At 40.2% G+C, this 20482-nt stretch overlaps 1 pseudogene; it reads right to left on the bottom strand.

The window, feature by feature from the left end:
• Positions 1-687: 687 nt before the first annotated feature.
• The window catches only part of LOC132870561 (NLR family CARD domain-containing protein 3-like), a 60428-nt pseudogene continuing 40633 nt past the window's right edge, over positions 688-20482 (bottom strand).

The raw sequence follows: 20482 nt of genomic DNA, 5'->3' as shown, positions 1-20482 counted from the left end.
TCCCCATCTCTGCCAGATAGCTGTTGCCCAAGCTCGTGCCTTACCAGCTAACAAGGTTATCACAAAGGCGATCTTGTGGCGATCCGTAGTGTAGGTGGTAGGCTGGAGCTCAAAGGTGAGTTGGCACTGGGTAAGGAACTCCCGGCACTCACCGTGCTTGCCGTCATACCTCTATGGTGCAGGAAGGCTGGGTTCGCGAGGTGAAGGAGACAGTGTGGTGGGAGGCACTGGAGCAGGAGCCAGATCAGGATGAGGAGATGCGGGCAGAGGTGTCAGCTGTGCCAGGGTTTTCCCAATTTGCTGAAGCAGCACCTCCTGGCGAGCAAGGCTTGTGAGCGTTCGTCCATGAGTGTCCATGGTCGCTCCGAAGCGTGTCAAAGCTGCCATAATTCCCAGTTGAAGCAGCCTCTGCTGAGTCGGTCATGACGGAGTCTTTCTGTTAGGGTTTTGCTGGGATTCGAACCCGGGTCGCTGGTGTAATAATCCAGCAAACCCCAACTAGGCCACCAGGGGGATGACTCAAGTGCAGAGGCGTGAGGCGAAAGTAGAGTATCAAAAACAGTTTATTTTCAATATGTACAATCCAAGGGAAAAAACAAAAAAAGAATAATCCAAAGCTCAGAAGATAAACAGAAATAAACTATCCCAAGGTTCAAAGTCCAAAATCCAAATAAGAAAAGAAAAGGCAAAAACTCAAACGCTCAGAAGACCTAAAGGTCAAAACATAATCCACAAAGTCCAAAAGAAAGAAGCAAAAACCAAGAACACAAAGACACAGGCAAGGTACATGGGACAGCGGGAACTAGCACTAACAGCATAGCATAAAGACTCCGTGACTAGGGGACAAACAGAGGGGTATTTATACACAAAATAAATTGAACACAGGTGACACTAATGAAGACAAAACAGGCAATAAAGACAAACATAAAACACAGGAACAGTGGCGGCCTCTAGAGGCCAAAACAAACATGACAAGAAAAAGAAATAACAGCGGCCTCTAGAGGCCAAAACAGTCCCAGTCCTAACACACACACTGACCACGTCTCCGAGTCTCTTTCATTTGTTAGAACTAAATGACTGACGTGTTTATGAATGTGTTGTCTGTTCCCCAACATGGAAATGCAGGAACACCAGAGTCTTCATCACACACACAGATGTTCATTACAACCTGAAAATAAAACATCTGGATTAATCCCCACGCACTGGACTGTGGTACTTCATGACCAACAGCATGGAATCATCTCTGCTCCAAGAGAAACATTATTATCTCCTGTTTATAATTTAATCCAACATTTATTCAGTCTTATATAATATCTGTGTTCTAACACTGAGCTCCAACAAACGAAAACTTCCACGAGATCTAACAGGAAAGTGAGCAGACGTTTCCCATCACTGCTCTTATCCAATCCCAGGCTTTGGAGCTTTTTAAACAGTAACTCACACTGCAGTGGGTTTGATCTCTTGTTCTACATGTAGATTTAAGTGCAGAGTTTAAGAAGAAGCCGAGGTGAAGTTTACAGGAACGACAGAAGACACGGTGTGGAGGTGGAGAGCAGGAAGGAGTGTCAGAGTGAGTCAAGTGGCTCCTTAAATCACATATTTGTGGCCGTGTGGCATTAAAGATGATCATTTTACTGAGTTTTGAGGAGAGTTGAGAAGTGTGCTGCTGATCAGAAACAGGGAAAAGCCGAGATCATCTTATTCAGACAAAAGCAGCAGGATGAAGTCAGAGACAGCAGGGTGAACATTTCTCACACTGGTTTCATTCCATGGCCTGGTCATGTGATATTTACTGACATTAAAGAAAAATAACAATAAGCTGAAATGATTATTCTTTTTTTCAACATTTATCTAAAAAAGGTGATGACTCACCTCAGTGTCTGTAGTTTGTAATGTTCATCATTCTTAAGAGCAGAGAGCAGCTTCTTTCCTGAGTCACTTATTTTATTTCCGGACAGATCCAAGTGTCTCAGGTGTGAGGGGTTTGATCTCAGAGCTGAAGCGAGAGCAGCACAGCCTTCATCTGAGACACCACAACCTGCAGAGACACAATGACACACACTTCACTGCCTCAGTTTATGAACATCAAGATTTACTTTGTGTGTCTTTAAATTAGAGGTGTGTGTGTGTGTGTGTGTGTGAGCTGCTTGCTGAAGGAGGAAGTGACCGCTCGCTCATTGTATTCAGAAACAAATTTCAGAAATAAATACAAATAATCAAACAGAACTTTATACGTACAATTTATTTGCAGTATTTACAAATTATTCCACCACTGCAGACTCCAATATGTTCAGGTTTGAGATGTCAATAATGTTCATTCCTGATTTACTGATTGGCAGTTGGTTATGAGGTTCCGCCCCTTTGAGAGATCTACCAATCATAATAAGGAGAAGCCGTGTGTCCAGGCGGGACAAAGGAAAAGCACACTGTCCAATAACCACAGAGATGTGTTTTTTTCCTGTGTAAAACGGACCCGCCCACACTCCATTCCCTCCCAGTGAATCTGTGCGTCTGGGCGGGGCTCAAAACGACACGTTTAAAGCCTGTTGTCCAATGAGCTTTCGTCTTTCTGCCCATTAAAACAGCGAGTACACAAAGCCCTAACAGACACTAATAGATGCCGCGGCTCCAGTGGAGGTCTGTTAGCTGTGTGTGTGTGTGTGTGTGTGTGTGTGTCAGGGGCTTTTCACACAGACTGCACTGTTCACCACGAAACAATGTGAGTTTAATGAACAAACAGCGCCACACTGCAGTGAGATCCTTCATCAATCTGATTCACTCAGATACTGAATTACACCAAGACGGAGGAATAAAATCGACACTTTGGGAAACGTTTCATTGCAGCATTTGAATGAAATGTTCGGGGAAGCTGGACTTCCAGTGGCGTCTTAAAGCGATCATCACTGACAGAGATGGACTCAAACATTACTGACCATTTTAACATTTACAGTGGTGCTTGAAAGTTTGTGAACCCTTTAGAATTTTCTATATTTCTGCATAAATATGACCTAAAACATCATCAGATTTTCACACAAGTCCTAAAAGTAGATAAAGAGAACCCAGTTAAACAAATGAGACAAAAATATTATACTTGGTCATTTATTTATTGAGGAAAATGATCCAATATTACATATCTGTGAGTGGCAAAAGTATGTGAACCTTAAGGATTAACAGTTAATTTGAAGGTGAAATTAGAGTCAGGTGTTTCCAATCAATGGGATGACAATCAGGTGTGAGTGGGCACCCTGTTTTATTTATAGAACAGGGATCTACCAAAGTCTGATCTTCACAACACATGTTTGTGGAAATGTATCATGGCACAAACAAAGGAGATTTCTGAGGACCTCAGAAAAAGCGTTGATGATGCTCATCAGGCTGGAAAAGGTTACAAAACCATCTCTAAAGAGTTTGGACTCCACCAATCCACAGTCAGACAGATTGTGTACAAATGGAGGAAATTCAAGACCAATATTACCTTCCCCAGGAGTGGTCGACCAACAAAGATCACTCCAAGAGCAAGACGTGTAATAGTCGGTGAGGTCACAAAGGACCCCAGGGTAACTTCTAAGCAACTGAAGGCTTCTCTCACATTGGCTAATGTTAATGTTCATGAGTCCACCATCAGGAGAACACTTAACAACAGTGGTGTGCATGGCAGGGTTGCAAGGAGAAAGCCACTGCTCTCCAAAAAGAACATTGCTGCTCGTCTGCAGTTTGCTAAAGATCATGTGGACAAGCCAGAAGGCTATTGGAAAAATATTTTGTGGAAGGATGAGACCAAAATAGAACTTTTTGGTTTAAATGAGAAGCATTATGTTTGGAGAAAGGAAAACACTGCATTCCAGCATAAGAACCTTATCCCATCTGTGAAACATGGTGGTGGTAGTATCATGGTTTGGGCCTGTTTTGCTGCATCTGGGCCAGGATGGCTTGCCATCATTGATGGAACAACGAATTCTGAATTATACCAGCGAATTCTAAAGGAAAATGTCAGGACATCTGCCCATGAACTGAATCTCAAGAGAAGGTGGGTCATGCAGCAAGAAAACGACCCTAAGCACACAAGTCATTCTACCAAAGAATGGTTAAAGAAGAAGAAAGTTAATGTTTTGGAATGGCCAAGTCAAAGTCCTGACCTTAATCCAATCAAAATGTTGTGGAAGGACCTGAAGCGAGCAGTTCATGTGAGGAAACCCACCAACATCCCAGAGTTGAAGCTGTTCTGTATGGAAGAATGGGCTAAAATTCCTCCAAGCCAGTGTGCAGGACTGATCAACAGTTACCGGAAACGTTTAGTTGCAGTTACTGCTGCACAAGGGGATCACACCAGATACTGAAAGCAAAGGTTCACATACTTTTGCCACTCACAGATATGTAATTTTGGATCATTTTCCTCAATAAATAAATGACCAAATCTAATATTTTTGTCTCATTTGTTTAACTGGGTTCTCTTCATCTACTTTTAGGACTTGTGTGAAAATCTGAAGATGTTTTAGGTCATATTTATGCAGAAATATAGAAAATTTTAAAGGGTTCACAAACTTTCAGGCACCATTGTATTATTATTATTATTATTATTATTATTATTATTATTATTATTATTAACTAATAATAACTGCATTGCTGCCATGGTTTTGAATTTATTGGAAGTTCTATTCTGCTCCTTTTTAATTTTTATTGATATGTAATTTTTTTATCTCTTTATTTTTGTTCCTGCATCAGTTCTCTGGCATTAACGACTCATTTTCATTTCAAACTCTATATTCCTGAGATCATTTCCACCATGTCACTGCAGCTCACACAGAGGGCAGTTAGTTTGAGTCTCAGGTGCAGTTTGTGGGATTCGTTACAGTGTTGTAGTAAATTTCACAGTGAGTTCAGACACACTGCAGTCGGATCAAGTCCCGTTTTGTGCTGCAGCTTCTCACATCCGTCCATCTGACCCAAAGACTCTGTGACAAATCATCAGTGTGCAGTGAACAGAAACAATCTTCCTCCTCAGGACACTGATGATGAAGCTAAAACCTCTGCTTCAGTCTCACTATTAGAGAATGGGTCTTACTGAGGAGCAGGTCATGTGACTCTCAGAGAGATGATCTTACCACAGTGTCTCCAGTTTACAGTGAGGATTCTCCAGTCCAGCACAGAGACGCTTCGCTCCTGAGTTTCTGAGTTTATTAGAGGACAGATACAGGTATCTCAGGTGTGAGGGGTTTGATCTCAGAGCTGAACTCAGAGCAGCACAGCCTTCATCTGAGACACCACAATCACACAACCTGCAGAGACACAATGACACACACTTCATCAACAGATTTCCATCTTGGTTTAATACTGACTTTAAAGATGATGAGTGTAAAATTAATTTTATTATTCAGAATGTCATGAGGATTTAATATCACCTGTTTATTCTCATTAACAGTGTCATTAATAATGATAATACTGAGTGTTATATTGAGTTTCTCTCCTCTGTTGTGTGTGATATTAAACCATCAGCAGCTGAAGCTGAACAGAGAACAGCAGAGAGACCATGAACTTTAATCAGAGAGAGAGAGAGAGAGAGGGAGAGGCTGAATCTCAGATGGGTCTCTACTAGACTTATAGTGCACTACACAGGGGCAATAAACTTGTTTCTCCGTCATCTACACAGTGCATTTATAGAAGACTATAGATTTATAGTGGAGTTCCGAGCGGACCACCATACCTAAGAAAAAATGGTAAACCCATCGAGTCGATTTTTTGTGGTTTGTCCATGTACGTGTACATGTACCACCGCCTCGTGGTCAGTGTTAGTAATTACCAGTCATACACACCGCCTAATGGTCAGTGCTAGCCAGTAAAGAAATAAAACAAAAGAGACTGGCTATGATATAAGAAAATTCTACAACCCAGAAACAGATGGGAGCTCCGCTTTTAGGTAGTGCCTAAATCTATATACTATTATTGGAGAATCAAGGAAGTAAACAAAGATCATTCCATATAAATCCTACAAACATTCAGCCACTCGTTCTCGAGACAGCGCGAGAACAAGAATCTCACACAAATGGGCAGAAACCCAAACCGTGAAGACAATAAAATTAACGCTTCAGTCCATGAAAAAAATCTCCCAGTTTTACGGCCCAATGTGCGAGCAGCACCCAAAACATGCTCACCCGAAAAACAATTCCACTTGCCCGGAGCTTGATTTTATTTTGAAGAGGACAGAATGCAGTGGATTTTTTTTTAATAGGTGAAGCAGCATCATTATGATAAATCCACAAAACCATCACACCAATATATGCAGACACATTCAGAAAGAAAAGTTCTAGTAGTAGAGGAATTCATAATTTAGGGCATATTAAGCTGTGGAGAGTTTTGAATAATAATAATAATAATAATAATAATAATAATAATAATAATGCTGGAGCTTTGTTTCTGTTATCAGAGGAACCCAGTCCTGTACAAAATGTTACCGTGGAACCAGAGTGTAGAAATGAACCTACAGTTCAAGAGAGTTTTACACACACACACACACACACACACACACACACACACACACACACACACACTGAACTTTACAACAGCTGCACACATGTGAAACAGAAATAAATCAACTAAAGCAGGAAAAAACTATTTTAGATAAAACTTTTATTGTCCGTTACACACTGATCAACCTGAGTGACTCAGTTGTGCTTTTGAATCAAAAATAAATGAAAAGGGAACTGAACATTAACCGTTTACTGAAATTATTATTACAGGGTGATTATAGTTATATATAGAATTTTTTTTAAAAACTGTTCTTCTGTGTTGGGACTCTTCGGGAAAAAGAATGTATATTCCAACATGCAGCTAATGCTAATGCTTGGCCACAAATCTGCAAAGTCACTCCAGTTGTTTCAAGGAATTCTGCACGGATCAGAACCGCTAATAAACTCTCATTTCCGTGTATATCTATCTTGTGTTTCTTTCTGACTAAGATTGTCCAAGTAATCTGGTAGTAGAACTTTTTTAGCTGTAGTTTTCTTTGGACAACAGCAACAGAAGCCAGACATCTCCGCTTGGCTTCAGTATGTGAACAGCCAATCAGCGGGTCCCGTATGTGTTTATGATTTTTATGTCACGATTTACAACCAATGGGAGACTCCCTTTGCCGTCTATCCACCAATCACAGGCTCCCGTGCCACAATGGCAGTTTGTTGATAAATATTTAGAAAATAAAAATATTATTAAGAAATATATGAAACCATCAAAAACAATAAAAAATGGTAAATATATATACTGGTTAGAGGTAAGGAACATTATTCAGTGATATCGTTTATTATTAACTCCAATCGTGATATAAAAGTTTCAAGTTTGACACCTGCCCACTTCAACCGCGCTGCTGGCACACGATGTCCTTGACCCTCATCGCTCTGAGCCAATTGGTATAATTACGTCATTGCGTGGACCCCTCTGAGCCGAGCTTTTCCAGTACACTCGAACACACACATCTCATCTCATCTCATTATCTCTAGCCGCTTTATCCTTCTACAGGGTCGCAGGCAAGCTGGAGCCTATCCCAGCTGACTATGGGCGAAAGGCGGGGTACGCCCTGGACAAGTCGCCAGGTCATCACAGGGCTGACACATAGACACAGACAACCATTCACACTCACATTCACACCTACGGTCAATTTAGAGTCACCAGTTAACCTAACCTGCATGTCTTTGGACTGTGGGGGAAACCGGAGCACCCGGAGGAAACCCACGCAGACACGGGGAGAACATGCAAACTCCACACAGAAAGGCCCTCGCCGGCCCCGGGGCTCGAACCCAGGACCTTCTTGCTGTGAGGCGACAGCGCGAACCACTACACCACCGTGCTGCCCGAACACACACATACTTCAACAAATTATAACCAAAAACAAGGAAATGTGAATGATTTCCTCAAAATATTTTTGTACTTTTATATATTGTCATGTTGATGAATAAAACTTTTTAACGCATTTCCCATGAAACAAGACGAGCTACATTAGACTGGTTCCCTGCTCTCTTAGCGCAGAGTGAGGATACAGTCCATGTCTCTGACGCTTGGCATGGCAGGATTCATTTTATTCAGGAACCAGTCCAGGAAAACACGATTTTCAATAGACACAGGTGAACTTTGTTTTGAGGAGGAGTCAGATGTCATGATGCATGATTCACTTTGCAGAATAATAATAATAATAAAAATAATAATAGAAATATGCTACTGCCGGACTGACAGTTCAGACTTGCATCATGGAGCAGTTGCCTGTGTTGTTTAGGTTGCCAGCACTAACTTTTGTCGTCCGATCGGAGGATTACCATTCAAGTTTTACTCGTCCTTGCACAGACTTTAGTCGTCTCAGACGATCGGACGTGGGGTTTTTCGAGCATAGCACTTCTTTCAAAAATACAATGTTTTAATGATCTTTCCTGCTCAGACAAAAATAAAAATTCCAAAACCTATTTTTCTGTCAAAATTTGAAACCAAGGATCAGCAAAGTAGCAGCAATAAAATAAAAAACTACACCAGTTTCCCCTTCATCAGGTAAACCACACAACCATCTAAATGTAAACAGTGAGGAAGGAACGTGCTTTCTGCAGCCTCAACTCTGTTACAGCTAAATCAGGCTCCAATCACAGTTCTGTACTGAAATGGAGGAAAGTCAGCATCTCCACATGCTCTTGTGAGAGACTCGCCGTAGCTCCGCCCACCAGACAAACCAAATCCAAAAATAAATCAATTAACTCGTTAATACCTCAATTATAAAATAATGACTCAACTAAACAAACACCAAACAAACAAACAAACACTTCCTGTTCACCCAGACCGCTTTACACACACAAAACACCCATATTTACCATTTCCATTAAAAACACCCCTGTCAGAATGGACCACACCACCAAACACCCCTATTTCCCTGTGGTGGTACAGTCCCCCGCTTTCCCACTGGAACCAGGAGGTGGTGGTGGAGTTGAACGGCGGTGAATGAAACTGGATATGGGGTTGTTTTACAAAGTTTTAACCAATAAATGAGAATATTTTAACAGCCAGTGTGGATGTCTGCATTTCTTGATCCCAGATAATGTTTCTACAGATGAGAGATGAACACGACAAAGCTGAAGGAGGGAATATTTCAGTTTGGACACAAACGTGTTTAAAAAGCCGGGAGGTCTTTCCCTGCACTTCTAAAACAACCGAGTTCGTTCAAATGGAGTTAATCTCTAGTGAACGGTGATAAATGAAACAGTGAACAGTAAAACAGTACAGAAACAGTAGCAGCAGTTCAGCTCCTCGCTGTTTTTGTCGATAAACGGTTTAGTGCTCGCTCCCGCGCGTCACCGCTCCGTCCCTCACACTCCGTTTAAGAAATCTACATTTAAACCATATTTTTGTTTTGATTCTAGAATCCTGTGTAGATATCGAAACGTGCTCTAAATAAATGTTTCCCCTCTATCGGTGCAGTTTCACGATAAATGGAGATGTTCGTTATTCAGGCTGTCACTTTTTCCCCAAACATCAACTTCACCAAGATCAAACCCAGAAACCCTTCTGTTGGGGTTCAACCCAGTCAGAGACCCCGATTCCTTCGTGGGCCCCCCTCAGATCCGAGGACGAATGAAACAGGTCGACAGAAACAGACAGGGGAACACCAGAGAGTTCACATGCCAGTTTATTCGCACAGTCACTTCGTTGAAATGAAAACATTCTTGGAAACATCTTATAGTATCTCTGTGTTTATGTTTTGTCTTCATTTATGTGTGTGTGTAATGGGTGTGTGTCTATGTAGAAGTGTGTAATGATCTTGAATCAATCATAATATAATAACATATTTCTGATGATAGTAAGGTACAGATAGATATCAGAGTTTCGGCTTATGGTCAATATTATGGTTAATATTCATTACATAGAGCATGGAATGTCTAAACACAGAATGTCTAGTCTACGGAGTCTATTCAGAGAAGGTCAAAGGCATTAGTTTGCACAGAAAGGATCTAATAATTTAACATAATTTCTTAACACATGAATGTGTTAAGTCAGTAAATTACATCTTGATTTCATCAACATAAGCAAAATAACATAACAATATGTATTTAATAATGCTAAAACAAAGAATGTTATAAGAAAATAAACATAAAAATAAGAACAACTTAAACATAACAATAAGAATATGTCTGAAAGAGAGAGAACAATTAAACAACTAACAGGATTAAACTCATAACTAAATTAGGTTAATGCTTTTAAACTAAAAACCCTTAGAATCATAAGATCTTAACTATAATTATAATGTCATTATGAAACTAATCTAAAACTATAAAACTAACATTAATCACGGAATGCATTCATTAATTACGGGATCCAAATCACTACCATAGTCTATTTCAAGCTTTTAAGAAGCTATAAACCTAAGTTTCAACTAAATGAATTAACATAAACATGAACTTTAATTCTACCATTTCAGAGTGTGTGTGGGTCGATCTGACACCAAAACAGACCTTGGTGAATCTTTCAGACACCTCTCTGATCAAAATACACATTCATATCAAAAAATAAACTAAATGTTCCCAAACAATGTCCAGCCGAGACATAAGGTCGTTTCAACTAATATAATTTTGTCACAGAATAATTTGCTGAATTCTTGGCCAAGAATTAATACTTAACTAAACTTACATATAACCTACATATATCTTGATTTAACCTACATATAATAAAATTTAACCTAACACCTTCACTTTGGCCATGCCCATAAACAGGAGGTGCAGAATTTTCATTGCGGTTTTGTGAGAAAATATCAAATTCTGCAGACATCTGCAAACTCGTGCAGTCAGCAGCAGCACCATCTCCAGCTGTAAACGTCGCCATGACATTATGACGTCGATGTAACGTTTAAAAGTGTAAATGGTATTTGGACTGTGAACAGGTTCGCTGGGAATAACAGGTTGTTAGTTGCTTCTCTGTTCCAACTCCATCAACAAATCAAGAGACTCTGCATTTCAAATAAACGGTACAGCTCATAACATGAAGACCATAAGACGGCTTTCACCATTAACGTTAGCCAACTAGCTAGCTAACTTCCTGAGATGAACCTTCATCCAGTGAGCTGACCTGCTTCCTCTTCACACGCTCCGACAGAGAGGATGTGCTTCCATACCAGCTAAGGTCAGCTTTACAAACTGGGTCATTCACAACCTTTCCTTTCAGAGTTCAGTGTGAAAAGCTCCCACACTTTGGAGGTTTTTGTTTTTGAAGCTGCCTTCGCGCTTTTGTGAATTTCTCTCCAGTAAGCGCGAACGTCAAAGCATTCCGAGTTAGCGCGAAAAACACACGTGATGATGTCACCAACTAATCAACTATTACATCAGTTGGGAACTAATTTGGTCATCAGTTTTAGTCGACAAACTCGATTAATCGTTACACCCCGAGTGAACAGAAACAATCTTCCTCCTCAGGACACTGATGATGAAGCTAAAACCTCTGCTTCAGTCTCACTATTAGAGAATGGGTCTTACTGAGGAGCAGGTCATGTGACTCTCAGAGAGATGATCTTACCTCAGTGTCTCCAGTTTACAGTGAGGATTCTCCAGTACAGCACAGAGACGCTTCACTCCTGAGTCTCTGAGTTTATTATAGGACAGATCCAGGTGTCTCAGGTGTGAGGGGTTTGATCTCAGAGCTGAACTCAGAGCAGCACAGCCTTCATCTGAGACACCACAACCCCACAACCTGCAGAGACACAATGACACACACTTCATCAACAGATTTCCATCTTGGTTTAATACTGACTTTAAAGATGATGAGTGTAAAATTAATTTTATTATTCAGAATGTCATAAGGATTTAATATCACCTGTTTATTCTCATTAACAGTGTCATTAATAATGATAATACTGAGTGTTATATTGAGTTTCTCTCCTCTGTTGTGTGTGATATTAAACCATCAGCAGCTGAAGCTGAACAGAGAACAGCAGAGAGACCATGAACTTTAATCAGAGAGAGAGAGAGAGAGAGAGAGAGACTGAATCTCAGATGGGTCTCTACTAGACTTATAGTGCACTACACAGGGGCAATAAACTTGTTTCTCCGTCGTCTACACAGTGCATTTATAGAACACTATAGATTTATATTATTGGAGAATCAAGGAAGTAAACAAAGATCATTCCATATAAATCCAACAAACATTCAGCCACTCGTTCTCGAGACAGCGTGAGAACAAGAATCTCACACAAATGGGAATAAACCCCAAACCATAACGGTTTCACCTCTCAGTGGTGGAGACAGAAAAATGTCAGTGTAATTTATGATTACGTTTGTTTGTCTAATTACTTTCTCATCCCTCAAAAAATAGAGACCACAAATATAAAGTGCTGTAATTTCAACACCAGTCGTCCAGTTTAAACGCAAGTTTCTCAAAATAAAGCTGAAGGTCTGCACTTTGAGCTCATCTTCATTATTTCATTCCATCAACAATATACTGTGGAGGACAATAAAAACCCCAATAATTATTTATATCCACGTCAGGGCTGGATTTAGGGGGTCCTGGGTTGGGATATGCCCCGCCCCCAACCGGTCCCTGCACTGCATCAAGACTTTTTTAGGACTGCATTATCTCCTGAATTAATTTACCAATCTCGTGTCAAACCTAAAGCTTGCAGGTCAAAATATGTCTCGCTTCCTCGTTTCATTCAGCCGTGTGAACTTGGAAAAATAACGCTGAAACTCTACATTTCACACCAACCCTGAAAATTTCATGCACTTCGAAAAAAGAACAGTTAAAAAATCATGAGTTTGGACCTTTTATCCTCTACATCTCAGAAACTAATGCAGATACGAGCCTGAAATTTTACACACTATTTATTGGGAACAGTGACATTATTCAAAAAGTACGAAGCAAATCTGAGATGGTCAGCTGGGAACATTTTTAGAAAATCTGGTGATTATTCATTTTAAGTAATTTCTAAAAATTACATTTCAGACACACTGCAGTCGGATCAAGTCCCATTTTGTGCTGCAGCTTCTCACATACGTCCATCTGACCCAAAGACTCTGTGACAAATCATCAGTGTGCAGTGAACAGAAACAATCTTCCTCCTCAGGACACTGATGATGAAGCTAAAACCTCTGCTTCAGTCTCACTATTAGAGAATGGGTCTTACTGAGGAGCAGGTCATGTGACTCTCAGAGAGATGATCTTACCCCAGTGTCTCCAGTTTACAGTGAGGATTCTCCAGTCCAGCACAGAGATGCTTCACTCCTGAGTCTCCCAGTTTATTATTATAGGACAGATCCAGGTCTCTCAGGTGTGAGGGGTTTGATCTCAGAGCTGAACTCAGAGCAGCACAGCCTTCATCTGAGACACCACAACCATACAACCTGCAGAGACACAATGACACACACTTCATCAACAGATTCCCATCTTGGTTTAATAGCGGTTGTGAAGATGACGTGTCTCATGTTGGACTGTCTCCCGTCTCTTGTCCAATCACAAGATATTAATAATGACGACTGAAACGTTAGATTAGATTAGAGATTAGATTAGATAGAACTTTATTGATCCCTTTGGGAGGGTTCCCTCAGGGAAATTAAGATTCCATCATCATCATCATTACAGGATAAACAGAGAATAGAAAATAGAGAAAAAAAAAACTTCTAGATAAATTAAATTAAATATTTACAGATACAAATATAAAAGAATAAGATATAGGGAAGAGGGGGGCAGCAGGAGAGATAGTGCACTTTATATTGCACATTGTCACTTTTTTGTCACTGTTACTGACAATTATTAACATTCAGTTTATTAGAGGTGCAAATGTTTCAGCACAAAGTAAATAAAGGTTGAAGAGTCGGGTTTTGTAGAATTTCTCTGCTTGACTATTTTAATGCTCACATATTTAACTGTAAATCCATTTTAATTATTTCTTTAATGTAAAAGTGATTCTGGGGAGAAACGATCACATAAAGACAGGGAGAGAGAGAGAGAGAGAGAGAGAGAGAGAGAAAGAGTGCACATTGGCACCTGGGGATTTTATTTTATTTAGAATTGGAAGCTTTTATTTGTTGCTTCTGTGTACTGAAGGGAAACAGTGCTCGAGTGTTCCGGTGGCGTCACAGGCAGATATCCGGTTTCAGTGGATCCAGGGAATCCAGGGAAGCCTATTTTTAGCAATATCATAACTTTTAAAATGGATAAATTTTTGTTCGAAAGTATTTTTAACGGAAACCTGCAGGGGGAGGGGCACATCAGGGCAGTTTCCATGATCAACAGACAGCATCTATTTTGGGATTTTGTTTGACTTTAAATCCTGTAACAGTAATTCACAGTTCGAGCTGTTCAGATTTGAGTTTTCTGCTGCACACATCGTCACTGACACATGGGATAAACACAGAACATAAAATCTGATCACCAACTCAGGAAATAAAAGTCCAATCTAAAATATTTAGGTATAAGAGGAGAAAGGAAAAGAGTTTCAAAAGTCAGGTTTAGATGAAGCAGGTAGAGTCATATTTATCGGAACAGCTCAGACATCTGATTTGTTCTCTAATTACTGAGTGACTGAAATGATCATAGCCCAGTGCTGAAGGGGTTTTATGGAGCAACTCATGATGAGCTCGTGTGAATTTCCCATCCAACCTGAGAAAGCAGCTGTCCTTTTGTTGATTCAACTGTGTTTTTATCAGCACTTCTAAAGGCTCTGGAGCAAATTCTACAAGCTTTTTATTCTACAGGTTCTACAAGCAAGTCACTGTATTCAGTAGGTTGTTTCCGAGTCATTAGATTCTGTATCGTTGCCGCAGTGCATTTACAGCAATGTCCTGACATTAAAAAGAAAACAAAAAAAATCATTAAAAAGTACTTCTGAATACCGAAGGATTTTTAACCCTCAGGGGTCAAGAGCTTCTCTGGCGAAGCTCGGCAGGTTTAGAATGAGGAGGTCATGGATTTAGAGAAATATGTTCACGAGTTTATCATATGAGCATGATAAACATATTGAGAGAAACTTTATACTTTACACTTTCCTCTGTGCCCACTGACAAATAATATTATAGTTTTTAAATTAGCTAAATTAGATGAAACATAAAATTTGTCCCTTCCTCAGTCACACCGGAGTCGGAGCACTGAGCGCATACTTACACATTCATAAAAGACTATCATGGCGTTACCATGGGAACAATCACTTTCACTCTTTCCATTTCAACTGGTTTCTCTTTTGCAGTGGGAACGCCCACCGTAAACAGGATAAAATCTGTCAGACAGAGTTCAGGCTATTTGGAGGTAAAACTTGTTGCGAGATGGCATGCAGATTTTATACGCTTCGGATGATTCAGGAAAGCAAATCAATTTCAGAACAGAAAATCAGTTCATGATTCAGGACAGTGATTCAATTCAATCTTGAGAACTGCAACACTGATGATGAGCGGTGCCGTTTTTTTTTTCTTCTTTACTTTTGGTAGCATATTTTGGGCACTTGACCTTAAGTTCGGCCCCTACGACGTTCTCCGTCGCAGGGGCTGAACTTAAGGTCAAGTGCCCAAAATATGCTACCAAAAGTAAAAAAAAAAATGTTGATTAAATAAACTTGGCTGCCTAAAACCCAATGTCTTGACTTTCTTCCTTAAAAACACAGAAATTAGCAAGAATTAGCATGTATTTCTCGTAATTGACGCAAAATCTGCACCATTCCCATGTTGTTCCGGGTTCGTCAAACTCACCGTAAGCCTCGCGCAGAGCACGAATTCTCCATCAACGGCGATCGGCATGTCATGATTTCATGGAGGAGCGACTCGCGTACCAATGACCAGAGCGGGATTTTCACAATAGGGAAATTTTCTTTCTTCTTCTTTTATATTGCTTTATGGCAGTTAGCAAACAGCTTTTATGTGCATTACTGCCACCTTCTGGACTGGAGTGTGAACCAGAATGTTTACGACCCTATTGTGCTAAATCTGGGCTGCCAACTCTCACGCAATCAGCGTGAGACACACGCATTTGATTGTCTTCACACGCTCACACGCCATACCTCCGATTTCTCACGCTAGAAAAAAATCTAGTTTATCTATCTGATCTAGGCTACCCATTGCGTCGCGCCAACCACTTGCGATCGATCAATTACACCTTACGCACGGCTAAACAGGCAGAGAGGTGTTCCCTTCTGTACACACTCCCCTATGGTAGGTGGCGCATCTAATGATGCTGCACTCACCAGAAGTTGGATAATTGCCTACCGTCAATTTAGAGGAAGAGGAGGGAGAAGAAGGTATCCAAGTTGAAGACGGGTGTCTCAGACAGGTTTGTACATATGCCCGCCAATGTGTGGTGTTACTGGCATAATTATGAACTTATATAAAGTTTCTTAATCGTATTAGCCTATAAGTGTTGTGAGAATATTTAATGCCATATCGAGAGCTGTGTACTAGGCATGCTAAATCATTATCGGCCTACTGCCGTGCCACAGCTTCTATCTTCCCCAACAAGCAGCACGGGAGAGCACCTCCTTAGCACTTGGTTATTAAGGCGCATTTTTAGTTTGTTTACTGTATGTTATCATACTTTATGACTTTATTTGAAGCCATACTGGAAATGTTGTAAAATAAAGCAAGTAAGAGATAATATTACAAATGCAAGAAGAGCCATTAGCCACCATACCTATTGTTTATTTACAGGGTATTTATTTTTAATTATTTATGATGTATGTAATTGCTCAGTTAAAGTAAATAAAGCATGGTCACCTGTAATATCAAAGAACTTGAACTTGTGAATAATTAAAAAAAAGACAGAGAACAATATACTGAGGAGACAGGGTTTCAAAGAGGGCAAGACAGGTAGAGAATATTTGTCAGATAACAGGCCCTGACGAATGCTCTATTACTAATAAGAAACATAGATAAGAAATAAATTAATAAGAAATATATTAATATAGGGCGGCACGGTGGTGTAGTGGTTAGCGCTGTCGCCTCACAGCAAGAAGGTTCTGGGTTCGAGCCCCGGGGCCGGCGAGGGCCTTTCTGTGCAGAGTTTGCATGTTCTCCCTGTGCCCGTGTGGGTTTCCTCCGGGTGCTCCGGTTTCCCCCACAGTCCAAAGACATGCAGGTTAGGTTAACTGGTGACTCTAAATTGACCGTAGGTGTGAATGGTTGTCTGTGTCTATGTGTCAGCCCTGTGATGACCTGGCGACTTGTCCAGGGTGTACCCCGCCTTTCGCCCGTAGTCAGCTGGGATAGGCTCCAGCTTGCCTGCGACCCTGTACAACAGGATAAAGCGGCTAGAGATAATGAGATGAGATGAGATATTAATATAGCTTATTTAAGTATGACCAAAATTTTTAAGCCTAACTTTGTGTGCACATTCCCACCTATGGCCAAGGTTCAGCTTTTTGTGTTTCAATACTGTTCAAACTTAATCATTTTAATGTTTCTTGTAGCACATGCACATTTTGCTTACTGTTTAAGCATTTAATTTGTTCTTTTGCTGTTGATATTTTTCCCCATGCCAATCTTCTGCTGAACCCAGTGGTGGGGAAAGCCCTTAAATGCATAATGAATAGTCAGTGAGGGACAATCTTATTTTTGCAACAGTTATTAAAAACTTAACATTTAGTTTCAATTCAGAAGGTGTTTAGGCTTAGCTGATGAAATATTTTCAAACATGAACTTACCTTTAAATCTGAAACACAGGTCTATAGGGCTACAGGAACATTGGCAGTCATCTGTAGTTTTCTAGTGTGGGGGCTTTTAAGCCAAAACTTGGTGCTTTTGTTGGCCACAAGCTGAAGGCCTGGCAAGTCAGGGTGTGTAAGAATGTAGGTATGGCACAGCAGGCCACTCCAAAAATCCACCAGAATGCAGGAACATCTACTAAATCCAAAATCTCAAACCCCCCCCCCCCCCATTATTGTCCATCTCCAGCTGGACGACCCACAAACAAAACACCAGAATGCAGGGAGACAAGTGAATATCAAACTGAATACAAAATTCCCACTTACTGCGTGGTGTGCGGAAAAATTTTGCCGTTGACCCCCCCCCCCCCCCCCCCCCCAAAAAAAAAAAAAACTCACTCCAAGGAATTTTGAAAAGTTGGTAGCACTGGCTAAATTCTAATAATAATTCCTGTATCATTTAAAAACCTAAAAATAGCCCGATAGCCCACATTATCTGACCTCAACTGCAACATGTCCCTGAAAACTAGTGTCATATGATTTAAATCAGGTAAATGACTGAATAAAAGAGAGCTATTCAGGACACAACTGTGCGTAAAGGTACAGCTTGCATCTTAAATCCACAGTTATGTAAGTGTGGGTGGAATCAATGACTTGGCGCTTGGTCCTCTTGTTGATGATCGTCTTAGACACTGGCCTTTCGTTTAAACGAAGATCTTTAACCTGACTACAGACTGTGAATTGTGCTGCCAATTCTTGTGATGTGACTGAAAAACCTTTTGTGTCGCAGGTCTGCTACAGGTTTGTTTCTCTGATGGCAACAGTGCAGAACTTGCTTTTTCATTCCCAGGCTCCTTTCCTCCAGGCTCTCCTCAGGCCCCAACACATCTTTTAAATCCTAACTAACTGCATTCTAATTATTTTTGTCATGTACATCAAGAGGGATTAATGCTGTAGACATTTTGCAATAGAGGTAAAAATAATTCATAGATTTCTTTATTAATTCAGAACTTTGTCGCTAAAAAATCAGCAGCAGGTTTAAACACAGAGCCCGAAAAACCCAAATTACCCTGTATCATGATGGAAAAGGCCCAAATTCCGAAATACAGGGTGTAACCCAAATTATATAATTGAAAGGCCTGACATGACTGAGCAGTTTTTTCCAGAGTTAAAAGTATTTTCCTCAAAAAATAGTTAATGTTGCTGTATTTTGAGTTTAGAGAGTAAAATTTGGAGTTGGAGTAAAACTACAGAGTAATTGTGTAACAGAGTTGACTGTGGTTCTGAACTGAGTAAAATAGTTAATTTCAAGACACACTGAATCGAGTCAAATATCAAAATAAAGTCAAACACCAGATAAATGAAGATGTTGTAAAAATCAGTTTTAGAACTGTGTTGGGATGTGTGAAAAAACATGACCTTACCCATCGGGACTTGACCTGATGGGATTAAGAGTTGGCAGTGGGAGGAGTTTTCACTCTTCTCATTGAATGGTATGGAATTTTTACCTTTCTCATTGAATACCCCTCCCACTGCCAACCCTTTATCCCAAAGCAACAGGGCATACATTTCTTGATGGCCAGTTAATTGTCCAAATCAATGGAGCAGATTTAAGTTTTTTGTTTGATCCATTCCTCAGACCGAACAGAATCATCTCAAGTGACCAAAACGGTTCAACACAATGGGTACGGTCATGTTTTTACACACATTCCAACACAGTTCTAAAACTGCTTTTTACAACATCTTCATTTATCTGTTATATTTTTAAAAGCACAATCATGACATACAGACTACAGAGATATTATTGTAGCTGAGATTGTGCTGAAAACAAACAAGAGTGTTCCGAGAGCACAATATCCCCCGCTGGCAACTCGGCCATAACTCTGGTAAAATGCGACTGAATTGAACAAAACTGCAATATGCGTATTACCGACAGAGAACAAAGAATCCTGCCAAGTTTTGTAAAATTCCTCCAGAAATTGTGAGAGGAGTTGATTTCAGAAGGTCAGTACCCTTCCTGAGACAGACGGACGGACAGACGGACATCGCCATGACATAATCCCCCTTCGGGCCTTTCGGCCAGCAGGGGATAAAAATTGTGAGGGAAGTTGATTTCAGAAAGCAAGCACATCTTGATTAAATTGCCAAAGTACAAGTCGGTTAATAATCAAGGGTAAAATTTTACTCTGGTAAAATTTGCCCAAATTAAAGGGGATTTAAATCACTGCCAATTGGACGCAGTTCTACCTGGCTTCTATCAAGTAGTCAAAGGTGAAACGCGGAAAGACAGACTATTGGATAAATGCTGTGTGAACGTAAAGGATGCTTATGGATCTAAAATTAGACCCTCCATTGCTAATTCCGATCACAATGTGGTTCACTTAATCCCGACATACAAATCCAAATTGAAACGCTGCAATGCAGTAGAAAGAGAAATACGATGCTGGTCTCCTGAAGCGTGCGAGGATCTGAGAGCATGTTTTGAAATAACAAACTGGGATATATTCCACGACCAGAACTCCTTAGATGTCACCACTTCAGTCATCACAGATTATATTAACTTTTGTGCACAGTTAGTTATCCCCAGTAAACGTATAAAGATCTATCCCAATAACAAACGATTTGTATCCAAGGACATTAAAGACATAATTAACAAAAGAAAAGCAGCTTTCAAAAGCAAAGACATGATTAAATGTAAACAATTGGAGAAGGTTTTAAAAAACAAACTAAGGGAAGCTAAACAGGTACATAGAGATCAGCTGGAAAATAACTTTAAAGAAAAAAAACCCAAAAGACTCTGGGACAATATGAAAAAAATAACTGGAATGTCATCTTCCAACAAACCCATTGTGA

Source organism: Neoarius graeffei, chromosome 22 (genome assembly GCF_027579695.1).
Source record: "Neoarius graeffei isolate fNeoGra1 chromosome 22, fNeoGra1.pri, whole genome shotgun sequence".
Lineage (NCBI taxonomy): Eukaryota > Metazoa > Chordata > Actinopteri > Siluriformes > Ariidae > Neoarius > Neoarius graeffei.
The sequence above is the reverse complement of the archived record's forward strand: the minus strand, read 5'-3'. Positions and strand labels throughout refer to the sequence as shown.